General features: G+C 34.3%; 1 protein-coding gene across 3 annotated transcripts in view; it reads left to right on the top strand.

The window, feature by feature from the left end:
- The window catches only part of IMMP2L (inner mitochondrial membrane peptidase subunit 2), a 420,423-nt gene that overhangs the window by 16,941 nt on the left and 377,420 nt on the right, over positions 1 to 26,062 (top strand). The window lies entirely within an intron of this gene.

Here is a 26,062-nt window from a genome sequence, read left to right as displayed (position 1 = left end):
GCAAAATATATAATTTTACATTTAAAATTGGGAGATCAAGCCAAAGGGTGGCAGTGTTTCACTGTTGAAAATACTCAAGACTAACAGAGGACAGAAACTCCATTTCAGCCTTAATATAATGTAGAAATAGAATGTCAAAGTGCTCATAACTAATGTAGGGATATAATACGTACTCATATGCTTGGAGAGTTTAAGCTTAAGGTTTTACTTTTGTAAGTGAAATGCACAATATGTAGATTGTAACAGAAATGTCTTTGGAAGCCATATTATCTGTCTGTCTTTTTGTCATATATTTTTCTAGTTGTTCCATTTTTTTTGCTTACTTCTTCACTGTAGTGGTAATTTGTAAGACAATTTTGACTACCAGCTCTTAAAGCCAACTCTCTCAGGTGTTCTTCTTTTGTTAGACACTTAAAATTTGCACTGTGATCTGTCTCATTTTCTGTCACGTGAAATTTTCTGTAAATAGTCTAGCTACAAATATGAATTTATTCATGTTTGCTACAGATAATATTGCAAAAGGACTCCAATTGCAGGTCACTTAATGATTGCTGTAAAATGTGATTCTGCCTGTGTGTGCATCCCTCTGCCCAAGTCATGCTCTGGTGATTGTTAAGAGTCAGTATAACTGATTAGTAATTAATAGTCTGAACAGAAAATCAGCATGTTGTCTGATCAGAAAAAAATTTAATAGTTTTATTCTTATTATACTCCTTGAACATTTGTGATTCTGTCTGAGCCATTTGCATTGGTTATTTTCACTTTGCTGTATGTTTGAGCATGATAACTAGTATTTTAGATGCTGTGGCGATTTTTGTATGTTTGGAAACTTCCCTAATCTTGATGGAGTTTATGTACATCCACGTGGAAGAAGCTGTATTCATGCACTGTATGGAGGTTTTTCTTAGTCTTTGGGAAGTCCACTGGATAATCAGATCAGAGTATTCCAAAAGCACTTTAAGATCAACAAAGGAAGTTGAACAATAAAAGAATAATCTATTGAATAGTTTTAATATAAAATGTCCTTCAATGTTTGCATTTATCAGTAACAACTTTTAAGTACCTCATGATATGGGTTTATTAGAAGCAGTTTTGGCCTGCTTCCTGATTGTATTGTTAAGTTTTTAATTCTGTGGTAAAGTCTTGCAGGATATAGTATCTGGATATGATTCTGTAGTTTTCAGTTTTTGAGACTTAATTTTGTTATACAATGCTTTTTTTTTTAAATTGTGTAAACGGGTTAATACTTTTATCTTTTTAATTTTGATTGTTTACTGATGATATCTATTACTTACCTATATGCATGAATTTTACTTGCTGGTCCTCAGAGTCTGATTTAGGTAAGGCATGAATAGGGAGACCTATCTCCCATGAGGTGCTTCTTTACTGTTCCTCTCAGAAATTCAATTAAGAAAGTGTTGGTGTGACTGAGACAGGCAAATGGATATGTAAACCTTTGCTCTGTATTCTTGTTGGCGGCTTTACATTTGTCTTCTATCTCCTCTTTGCCAAGCTGTAGCAGAAGATAATTTAGAGGTTAATAGTGGAAGGGTGGTCTTTTCTAGAACAAGAGCTGAAGTAAAATATTCCTTTGTGGCAGCATGACCACGGCCATTCAAACTCGTCTCTTTCCTCCAAGTTTTGCCTGTTGACCCTGTACTTAAAATGGACTTTGGTAGTTGGGATGTCAACAATCCCTTTAGGAATTGTGGTAGAAACAGCAGCCATCCAGAAGGACATGGTATCTCTGATGGTATGAAGAAAGCAAAGAGGTAAGTTAGTCTTGGTGGTCCTGGATGCCCCAGAAGAGAATCAGTGAGCCTGTGGTCATGATTCTGATACTGCTTGCATATCTGAAAAGTTTTTCCTCTGTTGTCCAATCTAGTTCTTGATAAACGTATGTATATATTTTTTATTTTATGACTTTGATTGCAAATGAACACAAGTACTCAAGTACTTGGTAGTATTTCTACCTGGTGAAGGTACTGAATGTAGACTGCATGTGTCTCTGTCATCTCAATCTGTGCATCTGATGTAGGTGAACCACTCAACCACAGCTGTCAAATTATACACTGTATGCACACATGCACGTTTAACTTGTTTTAGACAAAATATTTAGAATGTCATTAGTCTTTAAAAATATTGCATTAGAGTCAGGTAAAACCAATGGATATGATAGGAGATAATAGGTTGGTAGCAGAAAATTATTTCTTTAATTGCAGTTTAGTGTTTTATAAATAGTTACATCTTACCTCAGCCTGTAGAATATTTTTTTCCTTTTAACTTGAACTCATTTTTATTGATACCAGAATTAGGAGAGCTCAGTGGTACATGCTGTAACTTTTGAACTCACAATTTTAAGTTGATTCAGAACTAAGCAAAATGTTATCATTCTTAACTTGATCACTTGCTCGATTGCTTAATTTAGGTACTGCTGTATTACTGGGACTTAATATATTGAAAATCAAAACATGAATAATTTTAAAATAAATGAAATAATTTCTGTAATTCTGTGTTCTAGAATACTACCTTTCCATCTCTTAAATAGATTAAAAAAAAGGAAAAAGTGCATCATATTTTTAGTTTTGGAAATGCATTTATTTGTTTTCAGAGAGAAAAAATAGTCTTGTAGCACATAAAGTTCTTTCAAAGATGAGTGGATGTTTTTGCCAGGCAGACCTTGATTTTTCAATAACTTCTGTGTTGAAACAGGCATCTATTTTGTAAGAGCTTAGCTGAGGTAGGTCTCAACAGCTGTGTAGAACTTTATCAGATCTTGCGGAACGGGTTATAAGCTAGGTAGTGTTCTCTCAGCTGGTTTTACTCTGTAAAGTTTGAATGCCAGCAGGGCTGTAGCTGAAGCCGTGTGCATCACAGTGGGGGTTGTACAGCTCATGCAGCTCCCCAGGAATACATGCTGCAGCTGCACGTCCCAGTACTTACAGAGATAATGCTCTTCTGCTGCAGATTAAGGCATATTTTTGCCAACTTTACCTGTATGTAGTTTGTTTTTTTAGTGTGTACAAATGCAGGTATTGTCATAAAAAGATGTTGCCAAAGAGTGATTTCTAGGTCTAGAATTCGTTTTGGTTGCCTTTATGTAAAAACTCCTGTCCTGACTATACAATCATACTGTCTTTTTATTCCAAAATTCCTGTCTTATTGTAGAAAAAAGTTGGTGTTTACATTTTCAAATGATGAAAAATTAAGGCTGTAGTCACAGACACTAATTTTAACCTTGACGTCAAAAATTAGAGGTTAATGTAAAAGTTGTGCTATGTCTATAATAGAGAGAACACCTTCTCCAATGTTTACTGAGAGCAGGAACCTACTTGCTGGACAGGTTGCCAGGTGTCCCTCCATTGCTAATTTAGAATGTGTTCTTATGTGTCATATAAAAATAGCTATGCTAAATGAATCTGAGGAAATGAAAAAGAGAATCATGCTGTTCTGTACACTCTGAATAGTAACATGCTTTTAAAAGTATGAACTATAATAACTAAATGGACGGTGTGTTTAAAAACATGTTTTTAAAGGTCAGATAGAAAAATAAGGAAATAAGTGTTGTATATTTTGTCAGCTTCGAGTTCTCATATAGGAGCATAATTGCTTGAAATACAAACCCGACTTTCTACACAGACAATTCCTTGACATTAAAAGAAACCCAAATCATACTTCTTATCTCCTATCCTTATTATCCTTATGAGTAATATTAAGTGGCTTCTGTCACTGCTTCCTCTGATTGTAAGATTATACTCAGACCTTTCACTAAACTCCTTTATTTTGGGTAAACTGCTAAGCATTTTTGTGAGCTTGATCTTTGAAAAATCCAGTGCAGATCATCTTTCTGGAGGAAGAATCAAAGTACTACATTTGAGGTTGTTTCTGCAGCTGTGTCCCTCACTGGCATCTGTTCAGAAATGAGAACTGGAAAAGATAATTGTGATGATGATTTTATGTGATGGTTCAACAAGTTTCAGCCTATAAATGCAAATCTGAATAATGCAATTTTTGAAAGAATGTAGTCTTGTTTAGTTGATGAAAACAAAAGGGTTCTCAAATGGTACAAGCTGAATATATGCAATTCATAGACGATCACTAATTGGAATTTCATTATTCAGACTAGCTTAGTAAAATAAATATCAGTAAGAAGGTACTTACTGAAGGAACTGCCTTGAATTTGAATTACTTGTAATTATGAAAAATTTTCTACTGAATTCTGATAGATAGAACATAAATGGATATGTAATGGTTCTTGCATTATGTTTAAGAAAGCTTCTTTCTGACTAAAATACTGGACAACCTTTTTTGAATACCTCTGCTTGGCCTTCTTAAGTCTTCCAATTTCTGTTCTATTTTTGTTTGTACTTGGGTGTCTGTACCTAGTCATCTGTCTTTTGACAGGTAGGACACCGCAAAGAAGGTTGTGCTGACACAGAAGCTAAATAATCACTTTAGTTTCTGTGCCTCAGTGACCTCAGAAAATCTTTTCCTATTCTATTCTTTTAGCTGGGAAAAAACCCAAAACCTCTCATGTCTTTTCTTGATAAAAATCAAATGTATAGTTCTACTTTTATTATCTGTGTTACGATCTATTCTTAGTGTGGGTATCATACTATATATGTGTTAATACTGTTGATGCAAGAAAGCCTTGCATCTTCTATTTATAAAGTAAAATGCTTTTTCTAAGGAACCTTTCCAGATAGTGTACCATGATCCTTGATTTTAATATGAAGTGCTCAGAAGGGGTTTATTAGGCAGTTATTGCATTACTGTGGAAACTGAGCAGTTGGGAGGAAAGAAGTTGCTGCCGTTAAAGTTATGGTTTGTTACATTGAAGGTCTGTGGATATGACTAGGAAGTTGACAAGATTTCATTCCAAGAATCACTGCTGGAAAGAGTCTGGCTAGACTCTTTGGGCCAAAAAGTCACATAAATGCATATTATAGCTTACAAATTGTTTAGTGATTAATTTGCAAATTGGAAATTTAAAAATAGATATATATATTTTTAAGAAGGGAATGGTGAGGAAGTCGGATGCTTTTGCTGTTTGCGAAAGAGGTGTTGATTGATTGATTGGGAAGACTATGGTAGTGTAACAACTGTGCTGTCAGAACTTCATATTCTGGTTGATTTTTATTTCATTTGCCTTGCTACTGTATTAAGTACTTTGCTGTTGAATTAAGAAACAAATTGTTGCTTGCTGAATATTTATTAGAGCATATATTAGAATACTACATTGGAAATTTACTAAATCCACTTCATTGATTACTCAGTTGTTCTAGGTCTTGGGTTTAGTTTGTTTGTTTGGTTTTGGTTTTCCTGCATATAATATAGTCTTTGTGTTTCATTTAACATGCAGCACTGAGAGACTTGACAAAAATAATTAAAATCAGATGCACAGTCTTTGGCATTTGGTTGAATTTACTTCTGAGGAAAGTAGCATAAAATTTCTTTAAGACCCATTGTACTAAAAGTGGAGGAAGAGTACTCTAGCTCACATCAGAAGCAAAATGCTGAAAAATACAGATCTGTAGATTATCCTGTGTAGAACAGCTTTAATTTTGATGCTACTGAATTGGTACTGTATATACTGATAAGTATATTGACTTATCTGTATTTACACTTGAATAACTGTGAGTTATAGCAGTGTTGCAACTCAGCTAGATTAGGGTGTAAATAATAAAACAGGTTAATTTGAAGTTGCACAAAAATATATATAGATATGTCTGATTCTTTGGAAAGTGAGAAAAACTGATTATGTTGTGATCTTCAAATTGTAGGATGATGTGGTGTTAGCAGCTAATTGATACATAAGGAGACCCTATGTTCTGCTGTTGGAGGAGTGTTAACAGTAATTTTCAATATCAAAATTAACTGATTTATTAATTCAATTTAATTATTTTTACTTCACCTTTTAGTGATCAGACACATGAAGAAGAGGAAAATACCTGTTTTACCAAGTGACATAATTTTTACCTTTTCAATAGAAATTAAAAAAAGATGGAACAGCACAGTTTTTTATACTCTTCTAGCTGGCAGACAGTCGCAGTATCTTGGAGGTCCTGGGTCTGAGTGGACGCTGCTTGGGATGTTGCAGAAGCTGCAGCAGTGATTTGCTGGCTGGAAGGCTGTCTCTGATCCTGTAACTCTGCCAGTCAGTAGGATGGCTGACTGCCCTGCGAAGGTCACACTGAGCAAAAGGAGCGTGAAACTTGCCTTGGTTCAGAAAAATGTCACTTCTACCTTTAGAAATAGTTATAATTTAGATGCTGCTAGGAATGTGCTTTGCTGTAGCAGAATCTGCTGCCATGTATATATAGAAAGGTAACAGTATATGTTTCCTGAATGTTTTTTCCTTGAACCTTTGACAACTCTCGTAGGAAAATATTTGATACCTTTTTTTCTCAGTATATTTCCAACTGCTGAGAAGTAATTAGTGGTTATTTATGACTGGCATTGCTTGTAGGTACTTGGAACTAGGAAGGGTTTTACAAGTCAGTGAAATAAGCCACCCAATCTCATTACTGGAAGTGGCAGACAATATGATTGTTTCAGCAACTAATGTGAAATTTGAGTGCTCATTCTCTGTAGGGTATTCAGATTTGACACCTCTTTCTTATGCAAAGTCAGATTGAAAATCTGTGATGATATAGGATAAAAAAATTAATGGGTATTCATATGGTTATTCTTGCACTTTAGATCAAGTGTACTTTTGATTATGATAAATATAGATGGACCATAATTTTTAAATATATGCTCTGAATGCATACTCTGTTTAATCTGCTGATCAGATACCTTGACACTTTAGAGGATTGTTAAAGTGGTACTTTGTTGAAAGTAATTTCCTTCCCTTAAAACTGAAGCCAATGTTCCAACTATGATTCCTAGAGAAGATAACAAATCAAAGCACTTAATGTTAGGTTACACTGCACTTATGAAATGCAGAGTGCTGAATTCATGAAATATTAGATTCAGTTTAAGATAAACTCACTATTTTAAGTGTTTACCTTTCATATTTCTTTACTTGAACTGTGAATAGTACACATTTTGGACCTAAAGATGCTGTATCACCTATTATGAAGAAGTTGCTCTATACTTATGAGGAGAAGGAGTAATGAAATTTTTCTGTTGTTTTTGTAGAATAACTCTGGAAATCAGCTTACTCTTTCTTTTCCATATGAAACCATTATCTTTCAAAGAGATCCAGTTCCTTGGCATCAAGGCTTTCATATTCCAATGCTGAGTTCTGCTACCTGCAGTAGTATGAAATCTCTAACAGAGATATATACATAGGATATTACAGTATGATTCAGCAGTTCTTGAATCCTAGAATAAAGTAATTTTTCTTAGGAGATGAAGCCAAATTATTTATATTTTAAGTTCTGGATGTAAGCAATTAACCAAATGAAATTGGTTCTTGAAATGCAAAAAGATACCTAAATACATTTTATCCAATTTTTTTTGGCAGTTAGCCTGCTTTCATTTTGAGTACAGTTTGGGAAATACTGAGGCGCTATTTTATTTTACAGGATATTTCACACATTGTGTTCTTGGACAAATAATAGATTAAATATTGCCACAGCTGACTTTTATCTTTCAGTAATAGCTTCCCCTAAGCCAGTTTAGTCAGTTGTATTATGAGCAACCATAAATATTACCTACAGGATGTTTCTTCTAGGAATCTTTCAATTAACTACACATATGCTGACACATGAAAAATATTTATTTCCAATCTAATTGGTGAAGTTGGGAGAAAAACCATGGGTCTTGACCTGTGCTGAGTATATTGTGGACATGAATATTTTTGCATGTAATAAGCAGTCTTGGCCTTGTTTTCTGTTTTTTCAACCTGTTAGCAGAGGCAAAAGCAAGGGAATGGCAAATTATCAGGTTTAAAATTATAATTAACCTTATAATCACTGTATTTTCTAGGGAAATTATATTGATGAAAATAACATTAGTTTTTTATGCACAATCAGCTGTTCCTGAAAAGTGCAATTGAACAACATTTAGCTTTAAAAGTGTGCGTATGTATTTGTGTTTGGGACTTCATTGTTACTGTCAACTGTTTATCTGATGATTAGCTATAGAGAAAAGTCCTTCTCAGAGATGCATAGCAGAAGGGGCACAAGGGGCCACAATTGCAGCAAGGGGCATTCTGACTATACATGTGGGGAAAAAAGAAAAGGCGGAATTAAAATTGCCAAGTCATTAGCCAGAGAGGCTATGAAACCTTCAGCCTTAATTGAAACTGGACTAGCAAAAACCCAAGCATCCTCATTTACCTTTGCAGTTGCATCTGTTTTGGCCATGAGCTGAAGTAGATAACTTCCAGAGGTACTTCCCAGCCTGAATTGTTCTGTTTGTTTACTTCAAATGGAATTTCAGCAATAGAACTTTTAAGATGACAGGCATAATAGCTATACACTATCAAGGTTAACATTGCTAATTAATGTTTACAATAAACAGTATGATGTTTTTAATTTGTTTTATAGCATGGAAGTGGAGTTTCTAAAAACCTTTTGTTCTGTATGTGTGGTTGTGATATTTGTCTTATAACTGCTTCTAAGAGACCCAGCCATGCATTGAAAACCTGTTTTGTTAATAGGTGAACATAGAGAGAATGTTAAGATTGCAATTAGGTTTTATAACTAGATTGTAAATTCTCTGAAGGAGAAACAATGAGTAGGTTCAGGCAGAAGTGTGTGGTGGAACAGTCAGTGGGGTGGGTGGCAGTCTGCAAGCAGACATCCAAAGATTGGGACATGTTTAACATACTATAGGAAAGGGAAATGCTTTGCCAATATATGAGGACAGTGGTTCCCAAGTGAGTAGTGGAGCCTGCTAAAGGACACAAGAATCCAAGCAGTTGTCTGCTCTGCTCACTTGTTAGATTTTCATTGAAGTCTGACTGGATTCATACATAAAGGACTGAAAATCAGAGAAAAATGTGTGAGGAATAAAGTATAAAAGGCACCTAAAATGAAGGTGAAAAAATTAATGTGATAGAACACTGGAAGCGAAGACAGGGGTTACCTACAAATTTTCATGTCATGTCTGTAATTTAATGATTTTATGTAGGAAGAATCGCCAACAATATTTTTCATTTATTTGGTAAATAGAATTTAAATTGATTTGAACTTGACCTGTGTCTTCTGCCAATATGGAGCAGAACACTCTAGCCAGCCTATTCTTTCACCACTCAGCTCTGATTTTCTCTGCTATTGTAAGTATCTTTTTTATTGCTATCTTTGTGAAATGTAAAAAATTAGTATATTAGCAAAATTTTGGACTACGGAAGGGAAAAGATAGGAGTAAAAACTTTAAATTATTGTTCTCATAAACTCGTCATCCATAGCATAATGCCATTTAGGGTTTCAGTAATTAATAGTGTCTATCTTAAGGCAAAAAAGAGACAGCTAGTGACCATATTTCTTGTGTTACGTGTTTTATATGTTTGCTTTCAGGGATAAATTAGTGGCAGTCTCAGAACAATAACTTTGATGTTTCCAGAACTAGGGCAACTGTAATGACAGAAGTGTGGTCATGCCATATAAAGGAAAATATGTTGTCAGCAAGCAAAGGATAATAGCATCCTGTACACCCAGAAGGCCTGCTGTGATGTTTGCGTCTGCATAAGATCCCCTTCGCCCTCAGAACAGGCTATTTTTAAACGGGTGCTGAGTTTGACCTTAGTAAAGAAATACCGCTGGAAGATTTTTAAATGCGTGATCATGCACAGTGTGTTCCTCAGTCCTATAGGACGCTGACAATACTATTTTTTTCCACAGAAAATTTGTTTTAGTTTGCACTTTACTTGAGTTCAAAGACTTGCCTATTTAACATTACCAGGGAAAACCTGATTACAAATTATTTTCTATATCCTTAATTGATATGGCTTACCTGAATCCATGAGACAGAATTAGAGATTTAAATTCATTGTTCCATGCAGCTTATGATGAGGTGGTGTCACATTTCTGATTAAAATAGAAATAGTTTCCATAGACTTTGTTGTTAACTGCATTTTCCTCACTGTGAGTGGTGATGTTGTAAAACTTCTGAAGAATATTAATTGTTCTAGGCCCATCTTTCATGGGCCTCTTGTAACCTTCTAAGACCCTTATGTTATCGGATGATGTCTAGAGACAGGTTTAAAACTGACAGTGATGGGAAAGTGCAATATTGGAGTGCTTCCTTACTGGGAGAAATTTATGATGTGAGTATATGTTAGCTAACATGAAGTTAAACCTGACTTAGCAAAACAAAGGCTTTAAAATGTCTGAACCCAAATTTAGCAGAAAAAAGTGCATCTTAATATCTAAAACTTTTTTCCCTAGTTTTTATAATTGAAACAGGTAAGCATGTTCATATGGAATATTTTCTTTATTTCCTTCTTTGCCTATCCTTTTTGAGAAATTATCTCAGTGGTTATCTTTCTCAGATTTTTGAGTAGCTGGCCTTCAAGTTTTATTCTTTTTTTTCAGTTCTCTTTTGTAATCCTACGGCCGTTTGTGGTGCTGAAAAGGCTACAGAGCTTGTGAATACATAAAGTGGGTTGGGGTTTATGTAAGTGTTTACAGTAAGTCTGTAAGTCTGCAGCTTTGCAGCTGTTGTGTCCCACTCTTCTAAAGTCTATGCCCATTTTTTCAGCTAATTCTAAATTACACTTTTCTCCTTTAAAACACTTAAAAGTGTTTTTTTTGTGCATGTTCTTTATGTGTGTTTTAATCAGCTGTGGTTAGTGAACAGATAAAGCATAATATGACTCTCTAATACATGTGTGGTTGAATTGATACATTTGAAAATACTTAAAGCTTGCAAAGACTCTTAACAGTTGTGTTTCACGTTTCAGCGGTGTAACTCTATGCAAGACAGCTCAGCAAGGTTTTCCAGTTCACAAGATTTGCTAATGCAGCAGCAGTTAACCACCAAGGGAAATTTAGATTTGAAGGGGCTCTTCATGTCCTGATTTGTAAAAGCCCTCCTGGGCTATTCTAGAAATTTCTGCCAGCAACTACATTTAGCTCTTCTGTGTGGTTTGTTTCAGTTCCTGTGTGCAGCTGTATATACTATTTACTGACGCTCATGAGGTATGACATGGCAGCAACAAGTACATTCTCTAGGTGGTACCAGCAGGGCTGGCAAACGTGTCAGCTCCTGGTATACAGAGAACATGAACAGAGCATTTGCTCTTCTTAGCACAGAGCATTGCTTCAGGCTAGAAGTAATCAATCTTGGTATATCTAATCTACCAGTAATATTCCTGCTTTATGATATATTAGTAGTAATATGACTGATACTGGAATGGGCTGAGTAAAGGTTTTATTATTTTACTGTTTTGTTTTTTGTCTCATCCTTGCAGTTGATAAAGTGAACAAATAAAACACATCAGTACTGCTTTTATCATAAGCTTCATCTCCATGAATTGTACAATATTTAATGTTATCTCGTGAACAACCCTTTTGAACACAAGAGGATTATGATTGCTGTGTTCATATACTCCTGATTAGTGTCCCATGTGTTTTCTAAGAATAAACTGATTTTGGAGATTGCTATGGAAATTTGATCCGTACAAAGTACAAAAGGTGAAGTAACATAGATTTGTATGAATAGCTGATATTCAAAATGATCTTTGACTTAAGAAGAAAATAAACCATATTTAGAATTTGAGAACTGTAATAGCAAAAAAGGCAACAAATATGAATGGGTGAAATTATAGTTTTTTTAAAAGTATATCTCATAGACAAACTGACAAATAAGAGCCTGGCTTAATAATTTAATAATTATTATTTTGTGCATGTAATACTTGTAGAACAATTTCAGATTACATGATTGATTTGGGAAGTATCCTTTATGGACACACAGAGGTCAGATTTTGAAACTGTTGGCATGCAGTAGCAGAATGACTGCAGCGTATTATTCACACACCCTGCAAAAGTTCTTAAATGTCTATGTTCCTTATGAAAATCAGTAATTTTTCCTTTCCCCCAGCGACTTAACAAAAAACAATGGTTGGTGCTGTTGAGAGCCCAGAATCTGAACGGATTTGGAATCCTTGTTGTAGTTCCTTAGAGTGAATGAGGTTCATATTGCCTATGAGAAAAGAAAGACTATAATTCCCATTTTGCTCCTACAAGTCCAGAATATATTGTCATCTTTCTCCTTAGGATCCAAATCCAATATGTATTTAAAAACAGTTCAGAAAATCAGAAGACTTAAAAAAAGCAAAGGGGAAAATTTTAAATGGATGTATTTTACACCTTATTAAAAAACCATATATATAATATTTACTGTATTTACATTCTTTTGATATATTAGTTTATGGATGTGTTTCTGGTCTATATAAATGCTTTGGATACTAGAGTGACAGACAATTGTATTTGAAAAAAAAATCCATGTTAATCAGTTAGCATGGAGTGTGTATGCAGCAGCTGAAGGTCCTCTCCCTAGAATCATTACCCTCTAGTTGAATATAAGGATAATTCAACATTTTAGTCGTGTATAAGATATATACATTTGTTCTATTTAGGACCTGTTAAAAAAAAAAAAAAAATCATTCTGTCCTGTGTATTCCTGCCCATGGCAGAGGAGTTGGACTACATGGCTTTTCAAGGTCTCCTTCAACCCAACCCACTGTGTGGCAATAAGATCTCTTCCTGAAGTTGTTTTCTTGCAGGTTTTGAGTTGTTATATTCAGGTTCGTACTAATAAGCTGAAGGGAATTTCTACCACTTCAACCAATGTAACTGGGATTTATATGGAGGTTATATGCTAAAGGAACATATTTAGCTTATTTTTCTCCAATTAATGAGTTTTGATGCTTAGGTTACATCTGTATCTCAGGTCATGCCCAAGCCATAGATAATGTGCTACTGAAAAATGAACTGCTTTGCATCCCCCACTTAATTTTGGTGTGTACATCTTGGGATGTCAATCATGCCTCTTTCAACCAGTCATAATAAATGCATCCGGAGACATCACAGAGAAAAACAAGGAAGCTGAGAGCAGGTCTGTGATGAAGGAAAAGTCATATGATTGACACTGTTCTTTTCTTTTGTTGAGCCTAGCTGCACTTTGGTGGAGTGTCTATATCCAGTAGCAATTCTATAGAGAAGATTGTGACATCTGTATTTTACTTTTTATTTTGTTTGTTTTGCTTTAACACTGCAGACTTCCTTAAACAGATTACAACAGACTAGTTCATCTGTTAAAGTTTGACCAGTAAGCAAGCCTGTTTCCTTCCTCCATAGCATGTTATGGCTTGTTTGTATTTCAGAAGTCTCTAATGAAGGCTTAAGGATGAAAGAATAACTTATTATTTTAGTCTTATTTATATCCTGTCATGCCTAGGGATGCTGATTTTGGACAAAAGCATCATTATTCAAGAAACTCTACATAGATTTCTTTGTTGCCTCAAGGGGGGTTTCTGTATTAAACTTACTCCAATTATCTCTATTGTTTTAATAGTTAGATATCATAAATCAAGCCTACTCACCAGAATTTCTCTCTAGTCAGTGGAGAAAAACGAGCACTTACAGAAATGAGTTTTTATCAATTATCCTTACACATTTTACGTTCAATGATGGGCCAAATAAATGACATGTAATTTAATTAGAATAAAAAGATATTTCTATATGAATTTTCCACTTTTGTCCCTAAACTAGGTGATCAAATAATAATGAAATTATTTGAGTATGTTTCACCATACAGTTTTAAGGATTATTTATGTGCAATTTACTGCTGCTCAGAAAAATATATTTTCCATGTTATACCTTAAATTTCAGGGTGACATTTCTGACTTTTTACTATTTGGACACTCCTTTTGGCAAACTCTGTGAGCTGACCAATAAGGGTCTTCCGTTTTACAGTGAAAATTTCATCCTGTTGAGATACTAGCATCTGTTAATGAGCTATGTGTGCAAATAACTAAATAATATTGAGGAGCTTCCATACATGTTTACAATATTATTTTCTTTTTTCCCCTTCCTTCCTCTCTGTCTGTTAAACCATAGAGAAGAAATAAGGTCATAATTTAATGAATGACCCTTTGGATCACAGATGCTGACAAAATGAAGCCTGAACATTTTAAATTGGCTGGCTGCTGTTATCCTAACAAAGCGCATTAAAGTCACACAAGAGAGCATAACTTATTATGTAGTGGAACTGTGACTTTTTCATGGTTTCTTTGTAAATGTGACAAAATTTATTGATGGCATTAGTGATACTAAGTTGACAGAATTAAAACCACTGTTTATGGACACAGTTCAGTAACTTGATTTAATTAGATTCTCACTGCATTGATCTAAGAGGATTTTCAGGCAGTATTTTATGATGAAGGTTTGAAAGAGAATGCTGAAGCTCTCACAAAAGTGAAGAACTAAAAGCAATATTTTCATTTAAATACACACGTTTATCTAATTACTTAAATAGACTCTTGCACTTTGAAACAGTGAACAGTGTTTAGTATAGGCACTTCAGCCAATGTCCAACCTTAAAATTTATCTTAAGCTCACTGTTTTCTGCATTAACACTGAGTGTATAACACAGAGCAAATCAGCGCTAACTCAGATAAACACATTAGAAATGAGGCAACAAAATCTAAGCTCCATTGATAGTATTGACTATATTGAGAACTCCTGACCCTTAGTTCCCTTATTTATACCTACATTTAGCATGGGGTATGGAACAGTATTAGCAGTAAGTGAGGCTATAAAGATAATCAGTTATCTTCTGTCAGAGCAGATAATGCCTTTTAATTTGTTCTTCGTTCCTGGTTTCTTCCTGTGTCTTTCTCAGGTTACCTTTCCCCATTAATAATCAACCTGGTTGTAAAGCTACTAAGCATTGTATTATTACTATACCCTACTTTTTAAACTTTTCTGAAAATAACAGGCAATAATAATCCCTGGGATTTTTAAGATAAATCTTTTTGGACATTTAAATATGGTAAGCTTTTGGAAAATGCAGTATAGTCCTGTGAAGTAAGTGTAAGGAATTATAAATTGAAGGCAAATCAATGCAAGAAAGTTGAAAAAAAATCATTAAATTACTGATATAAATTTATGGAGATGTCTGTGTTACAGGAGGGCTTGTAGTCTGTTAAATACAGTAAACAGTTTTAAGGACATTATGTTGTATGCATCTTAAAAATTCCTGACAGAGATTTTACTTGAAAAAGCAACATTCCCAAGAACTAACATTCATCATGTGGCAAAAAGGCTGTGGTTTATTTTATTTCACACTATAATGAGATTATAAAATAAAGTCAAAATTTATAACACCTTTAAAACAAAATAATTTAGATTCTTCTTCAGCATGAAAGGTTTAAAAGGAGCAGTACTTTCAACTAGGAACAAATACAAGAAAGCTAGCCTAGCGCCAACTTTTTGCAAGCCAAAGTAAATCTTGATATGAATTCCCTTGTTTTGGGCTCTGGTGGAAGAGTAGGTGGGAGATCTTTTAAACCACAGGTTTATAAATGAAGTTTTGGTATCGCAATTGCCAAAGTTATACAGACAGTCGAAAACAGGGATGTGGCAGAAGTCCAAGACCCCTGAGATTGGCGTAGTTGGATAAAGTACAATGCTGATAAGACCAAGGTTGTAGGTCTGATCCCTCTGTGGGCCACTCACTTAAGAGTCAGACTTGATGATCCTTGTTCTGTGAGTCTGTAAATATAAGGCTACTTACTGTAACTCTCTGACAAAGAAAACATTTACTGCAATATCACTTTTCAAAATTGGCAAAAACAAAGTGCAAATTGTCAGTTGGTTTCCCTACCTGTGTACCCTTCCCTATGTAGTTCCTCAGCACTGAGAAACATTGGATATGTTTCTTTCCATTAAATAGTATCTGAATCTGTACAGCATCTTTTTAAACAAATTCAGGGACAGTTGATCCATAAACTGCTAAATGTTACTTCCTCTACAACTTTCTGTGACAACAAACTGCAAAAATTATCAGGTGTTTATTGTTCTTCATCCAGGGAATGTCAGAAATCCATGCATCTGATTACTAATCTCAAATTTTAATTTCAGACTTAGCTGAAAATTGTGCCAGTACTGCAACTCTCAGTAGCTCTTTCTGTAAAATTCGGGATGGGTTGGATGAGAGTCTGAACACAGTCTTCAGAGCATTGTCTAGAATTGAAGAATCTCTTCAGATTGACTTTTCTGAAAAACAAGAAATGTCATTTATGTGAAAAGTGTATTTCTTGCTTGTATTTCACTTTGCATCAATATTGTAAAAAAAAGAGAGAAATACTCAAAGATGATCTCAATTTCAGAACTTTATGTACTCTAGGAAGGTATCCATAGATCACATGTTGAGTCCTGACATTAACATTGTGTCTTCCATTATTAATATTATTAGCTCCAAGCTAGTGTTAAATATGTATCTTAGTGATATCAAGATGCATATGAAGAAGTATTTCTGGAAACAGAAAATGAATGCCAGGATAATTTTTCTTTATATCCACTATTATTTAGTGATGGTGCTCTTAAAATGACATATGTTTATTTAACTTTTACTTTACTTCTGCCATGTTTTTCATATTGCTAACTTGTGTTTGTGAAATTCTCTTGGATTGTGAAATTGATGAGATATAAGAAAGCAGGGGAAAAGTTCACATAATTCCAAAATTAAACTTCACTGCTATATTATAGTGAGAAATATGCCTGTAAACACATGTATTGGCTAGATGCAGGATTTTTTTCATTTATTTTTTTCAAATTCTGCTATGAAATATCACGTTTACTATGAAGTCTCCACAAAATATTTTTCCCAAATGACAGAACAAAACCCACAAAGATCTCTACATTGATGCTCTGTATTTTTTGTTTTGTATTTCTCATACTAATGATTCCTAATCCAATACTTTTATTTGTTGTTAAAAAAAATGCTGCTGTGATACCTTTCTGATGTCTGTTAAATTTAGTGGAAGCAGTAATGGTTATGGGAGAATACCAAGAAGAAAATTGGTATTGAAGAAAATGGTAGTTTTTAAAGTTAACTAAATCTGGTTTTGTATTTTTTATTGCACAGTGGATTTCTTTTTTACAGATACTGGTTTAACTTTAGAAATTCTCAGCTTCTCAAATATTTTCCTTTTACTGAAAAGAGTGTCATGACAATATGTAAGGCTGCTGAACAAGAGGAACAAAGATTTTGTTTTGCTAAATATACCAAACTGGCCAACACTGACGTACTCACTTCATTGCTTTCTAGTTCAGTTGTAAAAATAACCAAGCAGAGCCTCCTTCTTTGAAAGGATTATTCTAGGGAACATTTGCTTTACAAAGAATAAAATATATTTGGTGTTACTACATTTGACAGAAGGCATGCACAATTCTTATCCTGTATTTACTATGAAGTGATGTTCTTCCTTTATTACTTGAATTCAGAGATTATTTTCTTAGAATGATATAAAAACCTTTTCCTTAAGGAATTTCATGGTACATTTTATAAATACTTTCTTTTTATAGTGTTCTTCATACTAAAATACATAATAGAATCTCTAAGGCATAATAGAAGGTGTATGAGAAGAACTGCTAGTTCAATGAAAACCAGTGAAGTTTGAGGGGATTGTACAGTAAAACAAGGCTAATCTAAGAAAACACAGCTATAATATTGCTGAATGTTTTTACTTTTTACAGAGCATTTTACAGAATGTTGATGTAGACAATAAAAGGGCACATTAATCAAAATACTTAATTTAAGCACAACCCCCAGCCCCCTTTCCCCACCCCCCAGCTCAGTTTAAGCATACTCAGATTAAATACTCAGATTTCACACGATGCTGAAGAAAAGAACCCTTAGGACATTTAAAATTTATGAGAAGTCTTGAGATTTCATTCATTATGTTGACAATATGCACAGCTTCTTTTCAAAATGGATTGGACCAAAAAAGGTGAACAGACGTAGTTGAAAGACTTCTTCCCGTATTGTGTGCTGAATTATGTGAGTTACTTCTGCTTATACATTACCCCGGAGGACTGTTTAATGTGCTTGGTTATATAGAGCTGCAAATTTTTAGCTGTGGGCTGGTATCCATATTGAGCCATAAATTTATAGTTGATCTATTGCTTTCTGGGCAGACCAGTCATACTCAGATGGAATTAAGGGCAGTAATTGATTTCCTGTTAAATAAGACTCATATCAGTTTCAAATATAAAAAATGTAAACTGGAGTCTCTATACGAAGCAAATATATATTCTAAATATTGCTTGTAGATATTAAAACATTTTTATAATTATAAATTTTCATATAGATCCTAAGGATACCTTCTGAATGAAAAGCAGTGTCTATAATTTTTTTACCATTTGAATTTTAATTGATAAAAACATTTCTGCCACCAAATCTTTGGCTGCTGTGGCTACATCTTTATTCTGACAATATACCATACTAATAAAATGTAATTTTAGCTTGCTTTTAGCTTATAGTAAGTACCAAGGTGAATATTGCATGAGTTAGGGGTCTCATCTGCTCATATGTACTATAACAAAAACTGTTTTATAGAAAAAAAATTAAACAGTGATTGCTTTTCAGCTGTATATCAGCACGTCTGTGAAATTTAGAACGAGGCTGATTCACTGAGATGCAGAGCAAAATCTTTTATTAACTGATGCTGTCTTTTTCTGATCAGCAATTAAGCTGCCAAGTAAGTCTGCTTAATTTCACTTCCATCCTGTGAGTATCAGCTGCTGTTTTCATGATACTGATATACCAAGTAAAGGAGGAAAAAATTACCTCCATTGACAGAATTAGGAAAACTTAGTTGTGTTATTTCGACTTAATTTATATTTAGAATTGCATCCTGCTTCAGAATTTAAAAAACCCTTTCCCCCCTCTCTCCCCATGTACTCTTTTTTTCTCTTTTTTTCTCTTCTTTCTTTGCCTTGTTTTTGCAGTGTAAAGTAAGAAGAATGTGCTGTGTAAAGTTGAATGAACTTGGATTATTTCTCATCAGAGAGACATTTATCCTGAAGGATTTCAGCCCACATTTTCCCTTTACTATAAACTTTTTCAGTTGACATGAAGTAATCTGTATCCTTCTTGAGGATAAAGGAAAAGTTTTTCTTTAAATATTATTTCCCAATTGGAGTCTGATTTTGTGTTGAAGCTGTGTTGCTGTCTTGAAGAAAACCCCATCCATCTAGTTTTTATTTTCCAAGTGAGGTCTTTATTTAATTAATTTGTTGTTGTACTCACATATGGCTGAAATTACATATTAAATCTGAAGCAAAGGAAGCAATGGCCATATTATAGTGTTTTGGCTACTTGGTTAAAAATAAATGCCCATTTTTTTTCTAGCAAATGCTAGAAAACCAATTCCATAATTTGGGCTTTATGGGAAAGAATTTCCTTTATTATAGCTTTTAAAATTATTCCAGTTTTCGCCTTTTTCCTAGCTACTGTTTTGTTTCTGTGTGCAGATAAATAGTTTTGTCCCTGGCCCTTGAATTTCAGGAGGAAGAGCCTTTCTTTTCTAAGCCTTGGTCCTTGTTAGGCTGATGGTGCCTGTGCTTACCCGAGGGCCGGATCTGCACGGAGGGGCTGTGTGTGTGCAGCTGTTGGGGCTCATTGCTCAGGCCTTGCTCCGCTCTCGTGTTTCCAGAGCAGGAGCGTGCACCGGGACACACAGCCCGGGTTCCACGGCTGGGCAGCGGAAGAGGAGGGTGCAGTCTGTACTCGTACTTGCATTCTGTACGTTGATTAAAATACTTACAACATTACTTTTACAGAAAAAGAAGACAGAATTTTTCTGAAGTTCTTCTCATAGCATTCAACTTATCTTGATACAATTCATTCCAACTTACCCTTCTTATCCTGAGCTGGAAGTAGTACAGGGTTTAATATTATTTTTGAGAAAACATATTTTAGAAAGAAAAGGTTCACTAGACTCTTGATATTTCAATATAGTTTTCTATTTCTATATTTTTCTGTATTTTTATTGAATGAGATTTAAAACTTTCAGATTTCTAAAAGATTGTATTGCTAGTGTTGATCATAACAGTTACAAAAGAAAGAAACACTGGTCTAGTTCTGGTTTTGCACCTTAGTTTGGAGTCATCTAATACTTAAAATTATTTGTTTACTCTAAGCTCTCAATTTTAGTTTTCTTCTATATCAAGCTTTGAATCTAGTAATTTTTAAAAGCATTTTCAAGAAATGACATTTATCTAAGATTGTCTAAATTCAACTCTGTATTCACAAAGCTTCCTTATTTTGAAGAGGTACCACATTCCAGGTTGGGTCTTTCTTGAAAGTGTGACCTCTAAGCAGGCTTGCAGTGCTGTGTCTGCTGCTTTTTGAATACACTGTATATCCATTTGCTTGCTAGACATGACTTTTTCCATTTTACTCTGAGTTGGCAGGTCTTATCTGCATTGCCTGCAGTTGTATGTTGTTTAGCAGATACTGTGCATGTCCCTACATCCCATATGGTCATCTTGTACTATTTGTAGCAGTATTTCTTTTGTGAGGATTTTCTTAAGTTTTTACTTTGTATTCTTTAATTTTTGATTTTATTCTGTCCACGAACAAAGTAAGTATATGAGTTTGTTTGTTTGTTTTTCCCCTTTCCTTTTCTTTTGGGCATTTTATTTTTTTTTCCTGAGGGATTTCTGCACCCTTCTGTATCATGTACCACTCTTTTCCAAGTGTGAAGTCATATCTTTTGTTAGTTACTTGTGTCTTGCCCTCCACCCTGCAGCTTTGGATAACTGAACTAGTATCTATCTGCTTTAATGAAATCTGCCAACTGCCTTAATTATAGATCTGACTCATTAGTTTAAAATTAAGAAAAGATTCTTCAAGGAATTGTTTAACTTCTTTTGAATTTCATTTGCAGTCGTTCAGAAGTGTCTCCTTTTTTTCCCAACATTATTGCAATTTCAGTTCAGAACTTGCACTTTCAGTCTTGCTCTCTTAACTGGTTTTTGTCAGTAGGTGCAAGTTCAGCAAAAATAAAAACGTAGATATTAATGAAATTTATTTTTTACTTAATGTGAATTCCAGCTTTTCTCCTACAGATGTCAGCTACTTACTTGATTTTCTTCTTACCATCCATCAGTGTAAGACAAGTTTCAGCTTTAGTTTCTGCACTGCGTTATTCTCTCTCTCTGTTCTAGGTGTCTGTCTTCCTAATTTCCCTGATAATCATAAGGTAGTTTAGCTTCTGAGTGTGAATTTGTACACTTACAACTTTGGAGTCCAAACACATGCATAAAGTAGAGCCAATGTTAGATCAGGTTGTGAAGGCACTCAAACAGGCATTTTGAGTATCTCCAGTGATGAACTCTTGTGTGAGTTCCAGTTTTGTATTATGTAGTACTGAGGAGCACAGAAAAGTATTAAAAGAGCAAGTGTTATTGGAGTTCAAGCCCTGTATTTGAGAGTCTGTGATGGAGGGAGATCCTAACTTTCTTGCCCATTTGCATAAGAAAATTTAGTACATATTTCTGAAGATGCTTACGCTGATGTTGCTACAGAGAATGTGACAGTACCTCTGCTGGAACTGTGGCTGATGGAGTGCACCTCTCCATGAGTGAAACAAACTCTACAACCAGAACCTGACCATTAAGTACAGAATATATTTAAAAAACCTCAAAAAAAAAAAAAAAAACCAGAAGCAAACCAAATCAAAACAAACCATCAAACTCCCCACAAACCAATCCTTTGTAGGAAGTTAATCTGTTTGTACTATTTTTGTCTTATTGTTAGATTTCTTTTAAAATTCTTTGTTCCGTGATAGTGGCCATTGTGCTGTGTTTGATTATGTATTAAAATATTTTCATGTTACTGAGAATATTAATTTTCAGATTATCAGTCAGATGTTATGTATTTGACTGAATGATTATTTGTGTTATGCAGAGATATGTTGTACAGTGGCAAAGGCTTCTAGTTTTAAAAATTTATTGTAGCCTGGAAAAACATTAAGAATAGTATTTGAGTCGGGAAGTTTTATAGTTACCTGCTTGAGGAAGAAAATGTAATATTTATCCAGTGATAAGTATGGAGATTAATAAATACTCTGTAGAAATTGAAAATAATTCTTGTTCACTATTTAAAATATTTTTAGTACTATTTGGAAATGGAAACTATCTTTGAAGGACAGATGGCAAGTAATTGCATGCAAAGCACTTTCTGAACTGCTTGCTGTCTCAGATTCCATGAAAAAAAAATAGGAAATTTGACAATATATAGTGCATTATCTTTTCATGGAATAATAGTCACTTCTTGCAGTTTTCTTCTATAGGTGCTTAATTTTAAATAGATAGTTCAGGTGTAAACTATTATGCTTTCATAACAAACACTGGTTCTTGCCTGTGTAATTTAAATGTTTGAGAGCAGCTTCATAAACAGGATTTTGAAGTTAAAAGTTGAAACCTTTAAGTTTTGATTAATAACTACTCTGCTTCTGTCTTCATGTGACTATAATATGTTGTTTTCTTTGTAAATGTTTATTATATTGAATATTCTGTTATTTGAGTGTATTATAATAGTATGGGTATCTCATCCTTGCTTAGAACATGTTCTGTTTTCATATAGAGCGATATCTAAACCCTAATTTTGATAATTCCATCCCAGTTTAACTCTTTTATTGATGTGACTCTGTTATTTATTGATTGTGTTACTGAGATGACAAACTCATGTGCACAGTATAATATGCTGTGCTGCATGAAACAATGGGAATAAGTTGAAAAAAAGCTGTTTCTAAAGACAACTTGCACTTACTACAGCAAACTGTGGCAAATGGTATGCAACTCTGTGTGTGGTTTTTATAGACAAACCATTCAGTGAACTGCTGCTCTGACATTTCACTGACTTGTAAGATCAGAAGAGGGAGTGCTGATATAATTAGATGTTAAGCCTTTTTAGATGGGGCCTTGTGCCCCAAAGTCCTGCTTATGGTTGCAAATTTTCTTTATAGTGACTAAAAATTATCTGTGCAAGCACATATAAGACCTACCATGCTAGAGTTTTCAGAAGATGTGCAAAATTTTCACAAGCTCTGAATGTCTCACTGGGTCAATAATGTAGCTGGCTGGGCATATACTGCCAAAAATTTTTATTCCTTTTTCTTTTCTGCTTTAAATATTAACCACACTGCATGCAAATCCCTTTCATATATTCAGTTTTTCCTTGTTCCTATATTATAAACATTCACCAGAAAACACCAAGTGAGAAGAAGTAGTTCAAGAATATTTTTGCCTTTATAAAGCTTTGGCTCTCTAAATAAATTCAGAACTTCCCACACTGCCTACTGACAAATATTATGCATAAGAAACTCATATTATTGTAGGTCACTGAATTAATTTTTAAAATGCCAATTGACATGATTCCCTTAGGGACTTGTAAGTTGCTGCTATATATTATGTTCCCACACAAATGTGGAAATTCAGAGTTTTGGTAGGGAAAGCTTTTGTAGTACAGAGATAGCTTAACATGAATCAGGTAATGCTTTTCTAACACTTAAATTCTAATAAATGGAAATAGGCAGTCTTTCTTGAGATTTTTGCTTGTCACTGCATGTTTAGCTCTCAGGAGCTAAGTACTGGGATTCGTGTCCTTTCTTCTGGCACCAAACTTCACAATCTCACTGTATTTTGCATAACCAAAAATGGGAGTTACAAGTACAAATAATGGATACAGCTGGGTTCAGTCTGTAGTGATACCAACTGCTGGAAGTGAAATTGCCAAAGAAAGATAAGCTAGCCCATGCTATTTGATCGAGTGATTTCTGATTGGAAAAGATCTTAGAGATGGTACCAGTATTTGTTATGTCTTGCTGATGTATAACGTGTTCTGTTTTCATCAAATAGTCAAAAATAGAACACTCTAGATGAGAGATGGTAATGAACCAATAAAGAAGTCTTTTGACTTAAATATAACACTGCCCAGTAGCACTGCTACATTAAATGGCTTGTCAGCAAATTTGGTGTTTCCCTTGTGCACGGTACTTTTTATTTTGTAGGATTCTGAAATGTGATATTCAGTATGTGCCTATGAAAATAGGATTGCTGCCTTTGGTCCATCCTTCATTATATAAACTCCCTAACACAATCTTGTCAATGTGAAAATTAAAAATTATTTGGGACTGGTACAAATTGACCAGAATTTCCAAATCACTATAAACATGGTGTAAGTTTCTACAAGCACAATTGTATGCCAGCATATAATTCCCATATTTTCAAATCAAGATTTTTTTCTTTAAGTTTGCTCTTCTGTTTACAGTAGGATTTTTTTTCCACTTAGAATAGCAGAGTGACTGTGAACTTCTAAAATTTGTCTGTCATGCTGTTGAGCCTTGACTCTTGAATTGGGAATCCTTACCTTAGTCATAGGAAAAACACTAAGAAAATATTTAATCTACTTTGAACTGGCTGGAATAAAATGCTGGGTAGTACATTGTATAGAATATTTTTTTTTTTGTAATGAGAAGATAGACATGATGGTATATTAATTAATTTTCCAGTTCCCATCTCTTGTATGATTGTGTCCTTGAATTAGTAGAATTCTTTTTGGTATTGTCCACTGAGCATGAGCAGATTTACTAACAGAGGTATTAATTTATCTTTGATTATAATTTTGTATTTCATAACAGAGATTATTCAATACTTTTAAATAATGATTTGGTTTCATATCTTTCATTGTCATGTGAAGTTTTTAATGGCACCACAGCATGCCAAGATATCATAAACTACTTTATTCTGATTTTTAGCAAATGGTTTAGATTCTTTTTTTGGGTTACATGGCTAATGGAGGGTTAAAAGCTAACACCAGCTGAAGGAAGAAGAGGCAGGAGGGAAATACTTTCTTTGTACTGTTAAGAGAGAACAGTGAATTTACATGAGAATTTTATCAGCATTCTTGGTGATATGCCTACTCTGAATGAATTCCCCACAGATGCAATTTTTTGACAGGCTTCTTTATTCTATCTTTCTTCTTTTGAGACACTAGCTTAAAAGGATGTATCTGCCTTTTATGTCCAGGGAATGATGACTTGAGACTTATTTGCCATATATTTCAGACAGCCTGTCTAGTTGTTGGAAGTAAAGAGCAATTTTGCAAATAGGTTTGACTTGTACCACGGGTGAGGTCAAAGCAAAGAATTAGGGAGGGCAGCCACTTCTTTGGCCATTGTTTTTACTACTGTTAGTGGAAATTACTCGAAATCTTCTGAGCTTGTCTGCCTGTGTATAAGAAGTGTAAAGAAGCCAGACAATTTTAAAGACAAGTGTACATGTCTTTAAATCTTGACTAAACAGGGAGACATAGATCATAGGATCCCTAATCACAGGGTAATTGAGGTTGTGACTTCAAGGGGTTCAGTCTCTTAATCAAGCAGAGCCAGCTGTGATTCCAGACCAGATTCTGCCAGGCTTTATCCAGTAGAGTCTTGAAGACTTTCAAACACAGAGACTGTATAGCCTCTCTGGGTAGCTCTGTGCAGTAGTCCATTTATTGCTGGCTCCCAGGCAGAGAACCATCCCTGAACCACTACCCTTTCAGCCTGAGAATACAGCCTTTTGATTTTTCATGTTTGATTTTCCATCCATATCCTGCAATGTCCTGACACAGATACAAGAATATTGTGAGAGAAAGTGTACCTTGTGAGAATCAAGAAAAATTGCACAATGATTATCGACATTCATTTTGTTTTTCAGAGTTAGAAAAAATTCAGTTAATAATATTGTAGTAAGACTTACAGGTATAATACATTAGCTGAATGTATTTTGTAGTGCAGTTAATTTAAGTCGTGCAGTTAATTTAAGTCTCCTATGTAGATTACTAAGTTTGAAGTCATTAATGTGAACTCAGTAAAGTCAAATAGAGAAAAGCTGTTGCTTTGACTCAGATACTTGTGACTGTTGATTTTTTTTTTCTTTATAGATCTTTGCTTAAATTTGCAACTTTTAGCAGAAGATTTTTCAAAGGAATTTTTTATAAAATTGATACTTGCAGACGATCTGGCAAAAAGCCAAACTGAAAAATATGTTTATTTAAAATGTGATTTAGATCAAGAAAGAATACTTGAAAGACTGGTAATGGGTAT

The sequence above is a fragment of the Prinia subflava genome, chromosome 4, assembly GCF_021018805.1.
Source record: "Prinia subflava isolate CZ2003 ecotype Zambia chromosome 4, Cam_Psub_1.2, whole genome shotgun sequence".
Taxonomy (NCBI): Eukaryota; Metazoa; Chordata; class Aves; order Passeriformes; family Cisticolidae; genus Prinia; species Prinia subflava.
This window is presented reverse-complemented; position numbering and strand designations above follow the sequence as displayed.